At 41.3% G+C, this 14,215-nt stretch overlaps 1 long non-coding RNA gene across 1 annotated transcript; it reads left to right on the top strand.

Annotated features, from left to right (window-relative positions):
• The first annotated feature begins 1,419 nt into the window (after positions 1-1,419).
• Positions 1,420-2,696, top strand: LOC118613779. The gene is made up of 2 exons (XR_004955849.1): positions 1,420-1,583; positions 2,407-2,696. It is a non-coding gene; the product is annotated as an uncharacterized LOC118613779 (long non-coding RNA).
• The last annotated feature ends 11,519 nt before the right edge of the window (positions 2,697-14,215 follow it).

Raw genomic sequence — 14,215 nt, 5'->3', positions numbered from 1 at the left:
CAGAAAGAAGCTCTAGGCAGTTCCATAGTTATTTCTGGAGATTTCAATGCTCCCTTTTTACTGGTTGTTGCACTGGAGAAATCACTCAACATTTTGCAGACTTAGTTTGCTCATCTTTAAAGTGGAGTAGTGCTATTCTATGCTTACTTTTAGAGTTGCAGGAATTAAATAAATATGGAAGAACTTAGCAGATGTGAGATATATCAATTTCTTCTTATTTGAAATAAAATATTTTGGTCATCATAACATAGTAAACAAATGCATCAATAAATTCTTAAATGTTTACTTTCTGTCAGGCACTAGGTTAGATGCTGAGTTCTAGAGAGAGCCCAGACAACATTAACACCCTTGAGTAGCTTACAGTCTGGTAGAGAAGGCGGATACTGGTAATTACATGTTATAAATGTATATATTATATGTATGTATAATTATATATTATTTAATGTATACATTAATGTGTACATTTATATATTATAAATAATAATTTAATTTGAAAGCTTTAACTTAGAAGGACACACAGGGCACCAGGAATCACCAACACCTAGTGTTTCTTCCTTCTTTCACTTATTCAGCATACCCATCGTCATACTGGGTGCCAGGCTCATTCCAGGGCTGTACAAATGGTGAATGAGACTAGCGAGGTCTGTCCATCTGTGGAACTCAAATTCTTGGAGCCTGGATGGGAAGAGGTGACTGTAGTGCTCAGATAATAAGCAAGTAAGCAAATAAGTAAACAAGATCAAGTCAGACAATGTCAAACTCTTGGAAGGAAATAAACAGAGTAATATGGTAGTCCCTTGGAAGAGCAACTTTAGGTAGGGTGGCTGCAGAAGGCCCATTTGATAGAGACGGAGAGGGTAAGAATTTCACCAAGTGAATGGTGGCTACAGTGGTGGGCATGTATGTATGTACAGAAGACCGTTGGGGAGCATTCGACATGGGGGAACAGCAAGCTTGGACATAGGTATTATTTTTTATTAATTGGTGGTTGGGTGCCTAACTTGCAGGAAGCACATCTAGGACAGAGTAAAGCAGTCACTGCAGATTTCTTAGAGAGGAGATCACAGAGGCTCAGATGGGAACTGAAACTTGGAGTTCTGAGGAGGAGCAGGGAGGGAGCTGCACACTCAGCCGCTCAGGGACTGACCTCTCTGCCTGAGAGTACCCACCTAGCTCTGTGCTGTGGATTGGGAAATGATTTTGGAGAGACCTGGCCATTTCCCCGCTGCCCTTTCAGAGCCTCACTCCTTCCTCCATCTGCTCCTTGTCCGTTCCCCTGGAAGTGTACGCGAGTGCGTCACCCTTCCATGAGGTACTTGTTTTTAAACCAAGAATCCTGGAATATTGGTAACTCTGAAAATCCCAAAGGAATTACATTCCGATGTTTTCTCCTGGGGTAGGAGAAAAGAGAGGGGTACCGCAAAGAACCGCCATGCTGCCAGCCCCAGAACAGGCTGGGCTTCCATCTTCCCAGCAACTCTGGGAATCACAAGTCTCGTTCCTCCAGATGGCGGAGTGAGGAGGAAACGGAGGAGGAACGGCTTTCGCCTTCATTCATGCCTACTGATTATATTGGGGCTGGAGTGAGTTAGGGGTGTGTGTGGGGGGAGGGGTCTGAGTGCATGTGTGTCGCTCTGTGTATGGGATTCCAGTTTGGGGAATGTTTTACATAAAGTGGAAACCTAGCCAAGTCCATTTCCTACTCTGCCCCTTTCTCAGAAATACAGTGTCCATTCCTTCACGGCCAAGCCCTGGGGTTGTCCATTGCACCCCTTCTGGGTGGGGAGAGGGGCGCGGGGTGCCGGGAGCGGGGAGCCGGCCTGCGGGGAGCCCTGGGGCACCCCTAGTCTCAGATGCCTAGCAGATGAGGTCACATCCTTTCCCTCCCTGCTCCTCCACGGGATGAAAGGCGAGAGGAGACTGAAATGTATGCGGAGCGGAAAGGGCCAGGCTGGGTTGGGCCGGGGCTGGAATGACAGCATAGTGATGTGGGGCCCGGACCACCTTCAGCTCTCCCCAGGCGGACAGCAAGGCGACTGTCCTCCCCCTTCCGTCCCCCGCGCCCCCCGGAGCTAGGAGTGGGGAGGCAGAAGCGGGGAGGCAGCTCGGCTGGAGGGAGGAGGGGGTCTCAGGGAGGGCGGGGAGGGTGCGAGGCGGGAAGGTGGGGGACCTGGGAGGCGAAGCAAGTCAGGGCGAGGAGCGCGGAGGGGCGAGGGCCCGGTTCCGGCTCCAGCTCGTGCCCTGCAAAAAGCAGCTGCAATCATTGGTATCCGCTGGGAAAAATGATGACAAATGCGATGGCTATGGCGTGGCAGATGAAAACACTCTTTTGAAAAGGGTGCAAAAGTTAGGGAAAGGGAAAGAAACGGAGGGGAACTGGAAACGCTGTTCTGCTTCCTACCCTAGGTACTAACGGGGGACTTGAAGCCGGGAGTAGGGAAGTTTCTCAGCTCCAGACACACAGAAGAAAGCCCTGGGGAGGCGCTGCCTGCAGGAGGACTGCGGGACTGAGCGGGGCTTTTGCATCTTCCCCCTGCAATACTTTGGAACATAATTTTGAAAGTGACCCATTAAGCATCTTGAATTTCTTATCATGAATTTACATAGCTGTAAATAGTAGTAACTTTTGTCATATTGACATTAAAAAATATACCCAGTTACATTGCTTTAAAATGTGTTGAATAGAATCTAGCTACTTGATCTGGATCATCACTCATTGAAAAAATACATTTATAAGATCTTAAGAGTTGAAAGTTTTTACATGGTTCCTTTTTCTCCTTGAACCCCACAGAATTTTATCTAATCATGATTATTTTTATGGCTGAAATAAAAACAAAAATATTGATCATATTGTAATATTTCTCTGCCACAAAATTATGTATATAAATTGAAATAATTTTTTTCTGTGACTTCACACTATATACATATTTTCATAATTACTGAAAAAAGGGTAAAATTGTATTGGAAATGTATACCCTATTAGCCCTTGCATCCATGGATGAATATTACGTAAGTGAAGCAACATCAATTCCATTCTGATGTTTCATTTTTATGGACATTTTGTGCACATATAAGATAGATGACAAGAGTAGATGTTTTATTATGTCACTATCACTCAATTCTTTGACTATTTCCAAGTTATTTGCTCAAATATCATGTAGCGATGTATCATCAAAACTATTGTTTGTCAGTTGATGATTCATCAGCTGATAACTTATGTCCTTCAATTTTGTTGAAAACAAAGAATTAGAACCATTTGATTCACAAATGGATTTGTTACTCAGATAATAGTGTCATTCCTTTCAATTTCTGGGAATTCAACTAAGAAGGCTTTACCCAAATATATTAGACTACTAATTATTTGTATTACTCTTTCACTCAAAGGCAGCTTGTTTAACCAGATGGACTCAGAAAGCTTCAGGAAATAGAAATATTTGTTAATTTCAATATATCTTTCTCAATACATTTTTGTATTCAAATGCTTTTATTTTGTCATTTGCTTTAAATCTATTTTCCTCAGAACCTTGGTGGCACAGATTTATGTCTTTCAATTTGTGGAAAATATTTAATGGGTAGCCAACCAGCCAAATCAGGTAGCTTCTGTCTGAAAGAGCTTATCTTTTTTTTCTCAGTTCAAGAAAGTGGGTTAGTAGAAATGCTTTTGACAGCTTTGTCACTTCTGAATTCTAATTTTTGCATAGATAAAGATAGGAAGAAATGACCAGGAGACTTGCCAGGGGTTTGCTACCTGGATAAAACGGGGAGGCAGCACCTTCCACATTCCCCAGAGAGATGCTCCCGGCTTGGTTCTCACAGGAGTGTCCCTCGGAAGTTATGTAGCCTTTGGCAGCAGTGGGATGGAAGAGGTTATTCAATGAAAATTGCTATCATTCCAGTTCCATTCTACAATATATCTGAATTGAGAACATTCCATCATTGGCCCAAATGCCCCATTTTCAAAGCCAATTTCATCCTTAGCAGAAATATGTAAAACGAAAAGAGGGGCCTCATCCTGGTGCCTTGATTAGAAACTTAACTGACATCAGTTTTTCAAACTGTTCCCTTTTTTTGATGTCCCTGAGGTTTTAATGTGCAGGAGCAACACACGGTTGTGAGATTCCAGGATGGGTGAGAGGTGTGCCTTTATTTGTGAAATGCGAGAAGGGTAATGGAGGAAAGAGAGGTGGGAAAAGGGGCCTAGCCTGACACTTTGATTGATGACAGTCACCAACAGCCACAATGGATCAATTTTAGCAGTGCTCATATGAGGAAGTTGAGGATTTGGAGGCAGATTCCTTTGAAATTATCCACATTCATAAACCCTGCAGAAAGCCTATGTGGACCCTAAAGGACCAGCAGGCTAGAACGTTTGAATTCCACACTGACTACTCACTGCCTTTGCTACGCCCTTTCCTTTCTGTGTCTGGTGTTCCTCTTTATGAGGAGTGGTATGTGGGAGGCAAGAAACTGTGCTCCATCTCTCCCTCTCCCCACCCCGTTAGTCACTGAGGGCTGCTTGTTTTATCTCCAGTTTCTCAAATCCTTCCCCTCCTCTCCCTCTCTGCTACATTTGCTTTAGCTCAGAGTCTCATTATCTCTCACATGTGCCACATCATAACTTTCGAACTGAGCTCACTGTCTCCATCATATCCAACCTCCACACTGCTGTGGAGTGGTTTGGCTAAAATGAAAATCTGACCAGGAAGCTCCCTTGGATAAAGCCCTTTATGTCTCCCTATCACCCATAGGCCACAGTAAAAATTCTTCATTATGGAGTGCTGGGACTCTGCCTGTCTTTCTACTTTCTATAATGTGTCCCTTCAGTGGAAAGTGGAATTTCCTATGGTGACCGCCACATCTTAAAGTGACACATGCACTGAATAGCCCCAGTTTTAGACATGTAGAGTTGGTGGTTCCTCACACAACGTTATTTGGGGGATATGAGAAGATCTTCCTGCTCACTCTAGTTGACTAAAATTGCAACATTAAATCTTCATGGTTTTTTTTTTTTTTCAGGCCTTAGCATTATCAGTTACCTTCTTCTAAAATGTACACATCCCTGAGGAAGATAATACGTGCCTTCAGTAACGCCGTACTTAAGAGAGGGATCAGTTAAACTGTTTCCCAGACTTTTTTTTTTCTTGCCCAGAAAACTAGATGAGAGAAGTGGGATACAGTAAATATAGGGAAAAACAATTTTGAATGTGGCATGTTGTCTAGGATGGGTGGTCCAGACAGGGAGTGGGACGATATGGCTGGCAGCAAAAACACCCTTAGGGAAAGGTGATAGACCCCCAGGAGAGGCTTAGCCAGAGGTTACATTTACCTGCTGTTTATCACATCTGTTTTCAGGTCTGGTGACTTTGAAAATATTAAAAGTGGGAATTGTAGTCACAGGTAAGCCTTCCATACAGGAAATTGCTTCCAGCCTGTTCTTTGTCCTACAGATTGACAGTTAGAGTGTATAACCTCTCCACTGGTTTCTAGCAGGATTGGGGGCAGGCCAGGCAAGCAGCTAGGAGGGACAACATTCTGTAAGGTGTATTAAAACATCTATAACATATAACAAAACAGAATTATAAAAAAAAAAAAAACCAATAACATCTCTTAGGGACAGCAGTATATGTAGTCAGAATATTTTGACAAGCCACTTAGTGGATATTTGCGTAGGTAAAATCCCAAAATACATACTTGGTAACAAATAGTAGTCTCTAATCTGCCTTCGAGGAGGGTAGATGTTATGAACTACTCATTTTTTCCTGATTAGGGTTATGCAAGTATGGGACCAGTGCTGAATTACTCAGGGCGATGGACAGCATCTTTTTTCCTCCCAGTTTTATTGACGTATAATAGACATATAAATTGTGTAAGTTTAAGGTGTGCATCATGTTGACTTGATACACGTGTAGCCTGCACAATAATTACCACCATAGCATTAGCTAACACTTCTATCATGTTACATAATTACCGTTTCTTTTTTGTGGTAAAAACATTTAAGATGTACACGCTGTAACTTTCAAGTATGTCACACAGTATTATTCACTATTATCACGATGTTATACGTTAGATTCCCAGAACTTATTCATCTTGTAATTGGAAGTTCATACCCTTTGACCAGCATCTTCCCATATCCCCCACCCACCAGTTCCTGGTAACCACCACTCTGCTCTATTTCCATGAGCTTGGTTTTTTTAGATTCTACATAGTAGTGATATCGAACAGTATTTTTCTTTCTCTAATAGACAGAATCTTTGCTGCATTCCCCCAGAAAGCACCTAGCATTTCTAAACAAATGTTGAACATCTTTTAGATAAAATGTGATCTTATCTCTTCTTGGCTAAGAAGTAAGCTTTTTTGAGCATATCCTAGCCCCTGCTGTGGAGGTCTATAGCCTAGAGGAGTTATTCTCAGGCAGTTATTAGTATACTAATTTGGCATCATTTAAATTATGTGTCATCTAAAATGGCTTTATCAGTATTCGAGGCAGAATTTTGATATCCATCTATTTGAGTCCGATATTTAACTCTTAGTTCTGAATGAGTGCTCTGTAGCATAACAAATGGCTAGAACCTGATTGGTTTAAAACAACAGAAGTTTATTCTTTCCCAGTTCTGGAGGCCAGACATCTGAAATCACAATGTTGGCAGGGCCACACTCCCTCTGGATGCTTTGGGCAGAATCCTTTACTGCTTCCAGTTTTTGTTTTGTTTTGTTTTGTTTTTGTTTGTTTGTTTTTCCTGTTGGCTTCTGGTGTTCTTGGTTTGTGGCAGCATCACTCCAAGCTCTACCTTCATCTTCACATGGGCTTCTTCCCTGTGTCTTTTCCTCTGTGTCTGTGTTTCAAATCTCCCTCTCCTTTTTCTAAAAAGGACACCAGTCATTGGATTTAGGGCATACTGTAAAACTAGGAGGACCTCATCTCGAGATCCTTACTTATATCTACAAAGAATCTATTTCCAAGTAAGATTGTATTTATAGATATTGGGGGTTAATATCTATAATATTAATATCTTGGACATATCAATTAAGGGGACATTATTTAACCCACTATACTCCCCCAAACTTTAATATCTTGTTAAGTAGCAGAGAACACTGAAAAATAGGTGACTATCATTTGTGGAGCACATGACAAGAGTAGAAGGAAGATTTGGGTATGGCCAGGAGGCAAGACCTTCATCTTTTGCAGTTGGAACTCACAAAGCTTTGACTTTGGCAATTGGTAGTAGTGCTTACATGATGTCATGAAGCTTTTTTTGATGGCTGTGTGGTTGGCTGTTTAAAAAAAATTAACTTTTTATTTAAGCACATATATCATAGGTGTACGGTTTGATTAATTTTTACAAACTGAGCACTCTTACGTAACTACCACCTAGATCAAGAAATAGAACATTACCAGCACCCCATAAACCCCCACATGCCAGTTACTACCGCCAACTACCATCCTGACTTCCAATGGCATAAAGATTGTTTTTAATTGGGGAATCACTTCATAAATTACATAAAAGTCTAATCACTATGCTATATACCTGAAACTAATATAAAATAATATTGAATGTCAACTGTAATTGAAACAAATTCTTTGTTTGCTTTTGTAATTTATATAAATACAATCATACTGTATGAACTTCTCTGTGTCTGTCTTCTTTCACTCAACATTATGTTTATGAGACCATCCATATTGTCATTTATTGTTGCATATTATTCATTCTCATTGTTTTATAATACAATTAGCTTTTAACAGGTGTGGCTGGGCAGGTGACACTAGGTTTTAGTAAGCACAAGCCATGCAGGACACTCACCTTGGAGGGTCATGCATCTAAAGCACAGTTTGTCCACAAGCAAGTGGCTCTTTTACACAGGTATAAAGGCAGGCTGGACCCTAGCAAGTGGGGTGGCTTCAGATGGACTTAGGAGGCAGAGCAGTAAGGCTTCAATTAAGAGGAGGCATTTAAGGAGGATTAAGAAGGAGGCAAGGATTTGATTAAAAGGAAATGGGAGCATTCATGAGGCTTTTCGGTGTTAGGGAGCAGGAAAATTTTACTGTGTCCCTCAGCAAGGTCTTTAAGTCAGCAACTCAGGACTTGACACTGAGATTCTGCAAATTTTGCAGAATAATAGTGAGAGTTTTAAGTTTTAGACTGTTAGTGACAGGTATCTGTAGACAGTATACGATAAAAAAAAAAATTTCTGTCTTCTTTTTATACTGTTTTAAATTGTCTTTAGGGCCAAGAGAGGAACTACAGAAGAGCTAACTTTTAATTTCTGTAACTTGCCCACAAGTTCAAGAGAAACTCCCACGCTGCGATTTCAAAGTGGTTCTGGATTTGTTACTTATATAAACTCTGGCTATGGTTCTAAATGCCAAAGGCTCATATTGTGGCTTCCCCTACATAAAGATAGTAGATTTCATTAAGAAAAAAAAAAAAAACGAAATGAAAAAGAGAATGGTACCGTCTAAATTTGTGGTATAGAAGTGGATTCATATTATTGAAAATTTAAGGTTCATTGTTTTTAAAGGAGGAAATCAAAATGAAGAACATACTTTCGATAAGTCTATAACAGAAAAGTGTTTGGAATCCAGTGAAGTCCAACAGAAGAAGAGAAGCAGAATTTTACAGAAAGCAGACTGGAATGACTTTCACAGGGGCAGCCAGAATCCAGGAAAATCTGAGAAGTGTCTGTCCTCAGAACTGCCAGGAGAAGGGCTGTGGAACGGGAGTGCATTGTCAGAATAACGGGCCACTGCCCCTTGGAGGATGAAACAGCCAAAGTAGTCACAAAAATTTGGACAGACTTACAATAAAAGACAAGAAAGATCAGTGAAAAATGTGCAAAAAGTCATTATATGAACTTTGTCGTGACCCAGGAAATGGCTGTGCCTAAAGAAATACCTGAGAAATTCGTGGAATTTGGTCTCTAAAGGAAAACACAGGGAAGATGAGATCTATTAAACGGCAGCCAAGCAGGACAAACACAGACTAGGTCCAGGCTGGAGTAAATGCTGGGTAATGAGAGGAGACCTCTAGGTTGGATTTTCCAGCTCAGGAAAGTGAAGGTTGGCGGGATTTCTTTGAACAGTGGTTGCTTTTAACAGGACCAGAATGAATCATTTCATATTTCTCATTATAGGAAATCGCAGAAGAAAAAATTTGGAGGATTACATTCAGAAAAACAATTATTAAAAAAACAAACAAAAATAAAAAATGAAAGCGCTGGCTTTATATGAAATAAAAGGGTCAACTTAAAAAGCAAGTTATTTGATACAAATTGAACCTTCCTGAAAGAAGTGAGGGAGAGCTAAGATAAAGAAAGCACAAGCACAATACCTCACCATCGCCTAACTTTATATGACAGAAAGAAATGATATTCAAAGGGCTGAACATTTTTAAAAATCTGTGGAGACAAGTACCTTGAGAAGTACATGTAGAGCAGAAGCCATCAGTACAGCTTTAGCTCAGCACTGTACCAAAGTGATGTTCCAGTTGGAACAAATGGGGGACGAGAGAAGAATCTTCCCTAGGAGACATGTTTCACAGGTCTCAGCAGCCCACAGCAGGAGGCCATGGACGCTGCTATGTGGGATGCTACCAAAAATGTCTGCCCACAAGAGGCAGTGCAGGTGCTTATGCTAAAGGAGGCACTGGAGTCCAAACAGAAGAGGACATTAAGAAATTTAGATTATTCTAGTTGAGAAAGGAAGGTACTTCAAGTAAGAAGACCTGGAGACTGGAGTTGCCATTACTGCAAATTGCTAAATTTAACATGGAGGTAATGATAACTCTAATGTTACTCTCAGACAGGAGACAGTATGCATGGTGCCCCACAACCTACATGGCACATGCATAGAGGCAAAATGAACCTTTAAGGGGGCATGCCATTCAAATCAAGGGGGAATATTAGTAAGCCCACTTGTACTAAAGCATCTAAAACTGATTCTTCAAGGGCTATTCTAGATGATATTTCAATCCGCCTGCCTTTTGATTGGTATGGAATTGAAGATGAGGGGCTATAAGTTATTGGGGATTCTCAAATCCTCCCTAAAACATTTATAAATAGGGTTTTTTTTTTTTTGGTATATCTTTTAGAAGTACCCTATGTGTAAATTGTGTGTGTGTGTGTGTGTGTGTGTGTGTGTGATTTTTTTCCTCCTCCAGCATGCTTTGAAATGGGTCAGACTAGTTTTTTAACTTAATTAATTCCAAAGTCATTCTCATTTCTATTTCCCATCCTAAATTGTATTTGGAATGTGGAGAAAGTACCATATTAACCCTTTGCTCTTACAAACAACATTGCAATGGGTTGTGTAAATGTTAATCTTTATTATGTGTGAATATATTTGTAGTTCAAATTTCTGAAAGCTTCCCTGCTGGGTCAAAGAGTATTCGACAAATATTTTTAAGAAGCTGATTTGAGGGGCACTGCATTATTTGGCAGTGCCTGAACATCTCGGATTGGCCATGTTTAGCCTAAGTCAGACCAATTCAGAGAGAACGCTTAACAGCGTGGCAAGTGATGAGATGGAGTGAATGAAGGATGCTTTGTGAGTCCTTTGGAGGGTAATTAATCCCAACTGGCAATGTTAGGAGAGGCTCCCCCAAGGAAGCATCCATGAAGGACATAACTGAGGGATGGGCAGGTAAAAAAGCAGTGCAAAAGTCCACAGGTGAGATCAGGAAACTGCACATCTGGCTGCAGGGTCCAGGGTGAGGAGAAGGATGGAAAGACATAAAGCTGAACAGACATTAGGGTTGGGTCACAAACGTTTTGTGTGTCAGGATGGAGGGTTTGTTCTGTTGAAGAACGACCCAGTGAGGTTTCTGTTATAGAAAGAATGCAGTGGCTTCATGTGGAGACTGACTGGGGCACAGTTTGAAGGCAACAGACTAGTTGGGAGGCTGTTTCCGAGAGCAATTGGGTATGCATAGTGAAGGAGGAAGAACGAAAAACACAATTTCTAAATTTTGAGCTTAGGCAACTGGAGAAGGAATATAGTTTCGGAGGAGAAAGATGCAACAGCCATGCTGGCAGGTGAGTGCTCACATTATGTCAGCAATTAAATTAAGAACAAGTGTCTCCCACCTTCCGATTTCAATAACTATGTCTCTAAACTCAATTTTTCAAAAGAGAGAATCAGATTTCTATGTCTGTTCAAATGAGCTGCGACAGTGATATTCTCATTATCGTGCCTGAAGGGCAGAGACAGAATGGGAATACACTCAGGGTAGAGGTGGGAGTGGATGCTTGGAAGTGGGGGTTTACATAGGAAAGGCACCTCAAAAGGTTCCTGTGGGACATCAAAGTAAGTATGTCCAGGAAGGAGTCAGATAGTCCTATGTGATGCTCAGAGGAGAGATGTGTGCCCTAGATATTTATATTTGGGAATCTTCAGCACAGATAAGTAAAGCCGGGAAAGTTGTTGACATCACCTAGCATGGAGTGTAGGGAGAGAAGTAATTGAGGAGGAGGAGAGCAGCTCCAGAAACGGAAATATTTGCGAGATGGGTAAAGGAAGGGAGGCGGCAAGGGTAACGGGGAAGAAGGGCCAAAGGGGTGGTGGAAGAGGGAGGGAACGCTGTCTCAGTCTGTCAGAGACGAGGGTGCTTTAGGAAGATGGAGGCGTCAGTGGTGCCGAAGACACTGGCAGTAGAACAAGGGCAGGCATAGAGAAATCGTGTCGGACAAGAGTGGGTCATGGCTTCCAAGGTGATAGGATGGGAGGAAGAAGAAGTTGGTGGGGCTAGAGGTGGGTAGGAGGAAGGTTGCCATCTGCTGAGAATGTGTGGGGAGGTAGTGAGATGGATTAGGGGAGGTTGAGCAAAAACTTTAAAAAGCCGTTGTGGAGAAAGGGGTAAAGAAAACCAAGAAACGAAAAACGACTTACAAGTAGCCACGGAGGGCCAAACTGAGGTTGGAGATCATAAATCTGAAATAGTGTCAGTTTCTGTACTGTGTGATTTGCTTCAGCAGCATTCAGCTGCCCGGGTGAAGGAACAGAGAAGGCTGGGAGTGGCTTGGCTCTGGGGTTGAGTTTAGCTGGGGGTGGGGTATGTGTGGGTGCAACTGGCCTATCAATGGACTGCCTAAGAGGCCTCATAGACCGTGCAGCTCCTATGAATTATGACATTCGCACACGCTGTCCCCTTTGTGTCATACTTTTCTCCCTCTTGCTTCTCTCCTGTTGTTGACAGAGCACTCCTGCTTGCTTTTAGGGACTTAGTTCTGATGCCTTCTCCTCAATGAAAACTATTCTCTTTTCTCAAAGCTCCTCAGTACTGTCTATGAACTTAGATGATAGCATTTATGTTATGTCTTTCCTCCTGACATGTGACATGTGACTTGCTCATCTTCCACCAACCCGGTTGCCTGGGTCTGCTGTTTTAGCACTGAACAGCTCTGGTCCCAGGATGCCTGTCAGGCTCAGGCATTCTCTCTCTAACACCCATTCCAATGCTGGGATCATAGGAGGCATTCAGATAGTGTTTGTCCAAACACCTGAGGGTTTGTGTGGATACAGGGACGCAGTGTGATGTTCATGCCTTTGGGGAATTGAGAGTAGTGATGGGGTAGGAGGAGGAGGGAGATAGGTTTATTCGCCTTTTCAGCTTCCCTTCCGACATTGAGTCACCTTTATAAACTCTCATTTCATAGACAAGGAAGCTGATATTAAGGTCTAGAAAGCTTAAGCATTACCTAAGGTGATACAACTACTTTTCTTTTTTAATTAATAGATTTTTGGAGTAATTTTAGGTTTACAGAAAAATTAAAAGGAAGGTACAGAAAGTTCCCATATATCCCTCATCACTGCCTACATGTTCCCTATTATTAACATCTTGTGGCACACTTTTTATAATTGATAAGACTATATTGATACGTTATTAACTAAAATCCATAGTTTACATTAGGGTCCACACTTTCTATTGTTTGTTCAATGGCTATCCACCATTACACTGTCATACGGAACAGTTTCACTCTCTAACAATCTCCTGTGCTCCACCTCGTCAGCCCTTCTGCCCCGCTAAGCACTGGCAATCACTGGTCTTTTAACTGTCTCCATAGTTTTGCCTTTTCCAGAATGTCGTACGGTTAGAAACATACAGTGTGCAGCCTTTTAAGACTGGCTTCTTTCACTTAAAAATCTACTCACGGTTCCTCTATGTCTTTTCATGGTTTGATAACTCATTTCTTTTTAGCATTGAATAATATTCCATTGTATGGATGTACTACAGTTTGTTTAATCGTTCACCCAATGAAGACATCTTGGTTGCTTGCAGGATTGGGAAATTCTGAATAAAGTTGTCATAAACATTTGTGTGCGGGTTTTTGTGTGTGTGTGTGTGTAGAAGTAAGTTTTCAACTCATTTGGGTAAATATCAAGGAGTGAGATTGCTGGATCATAAGGCATGAATATTAAATTTTGTGAGATACTGCCCAACAGCCCAAGTGACTGTACCATTTTGCATTACTGGCAGGAATAAACGAGAGTTCCTGTTGCTCCACATCCTCACCAGCATCTGGTGTTGTCAATGCTTTGGATTTTAGCCATTGCAATGCAATAGGTGTGCAGTGGTATCTCACTGTCGTTTTAATATGCAATTCTCTAATGACATATGATGTGAGTACCTTTTCATATGCTGATTTGCCATATGTTAAGTGTCTGTTCAGCTCCTTTGCCTAATTTTTAATTGGGTTGTTTGCTTATTGTGGAGTTTTAAGAGTTCTTTGTATATTTTTAAATACTAGTCCTTTATCAGATATGTATTTCGCAAAGATTTCCTTACAGACTGTGGCTTGTCTTTCCATCCTCTTAATACAACCACTTTTTTGTGGAAGTATAATATATGCATACATAAAAGCTCTAAAAAGCATAGAGCTCTAAATATATGTGTTTATATGTGTACTTAATATACATGTGATTAATGTAAGTTTGCTTAATTTTTACAAAGTGCCAAGCTCCAAGTAACCAGCACTCAGATCAAGGCAAAATATTGCCAGGAACCCACTAAAGCTGTCTTTCTTTTCCAATTGCTATTGGAGGCGCTAGTGACAACAATACTAACTTCTAACAATACAGGCTCATTTTGCCTATTTATTGAACTCAGCATAAATTGAATCATAAAGAATATATTGTTTTTTGTATCTGACTTCATTTGCTCAACAGTTTGTTTCTGAGGTTTTCCTATGTTATTACATGCAGTAATCACTCTTTCATTCTTTT

The sequence above is a fragment of the Rousettus aegyptiacus genome, unplaced genomic scaffold (genome assembly GCF_014176215.1).
Source record: "Rousettus aegyptiacus isolate mRouAeg1 unplaced genomic scaffold, mRouAeg1.p scaffold_m13_p_2, whole genome shotgun sequence".
Classification (NCBI taxonomy): Eukaryota; Metazoa; Chordata; class Mammalia; order Chiroptera; family Pteropodidae; genus Rousettus; species Rousettus aegyptiacus.
Note: the sequence above shows the minus strand (reverse complement) of the source record. Positions and strands in the feature narration are given on the sequence as shown.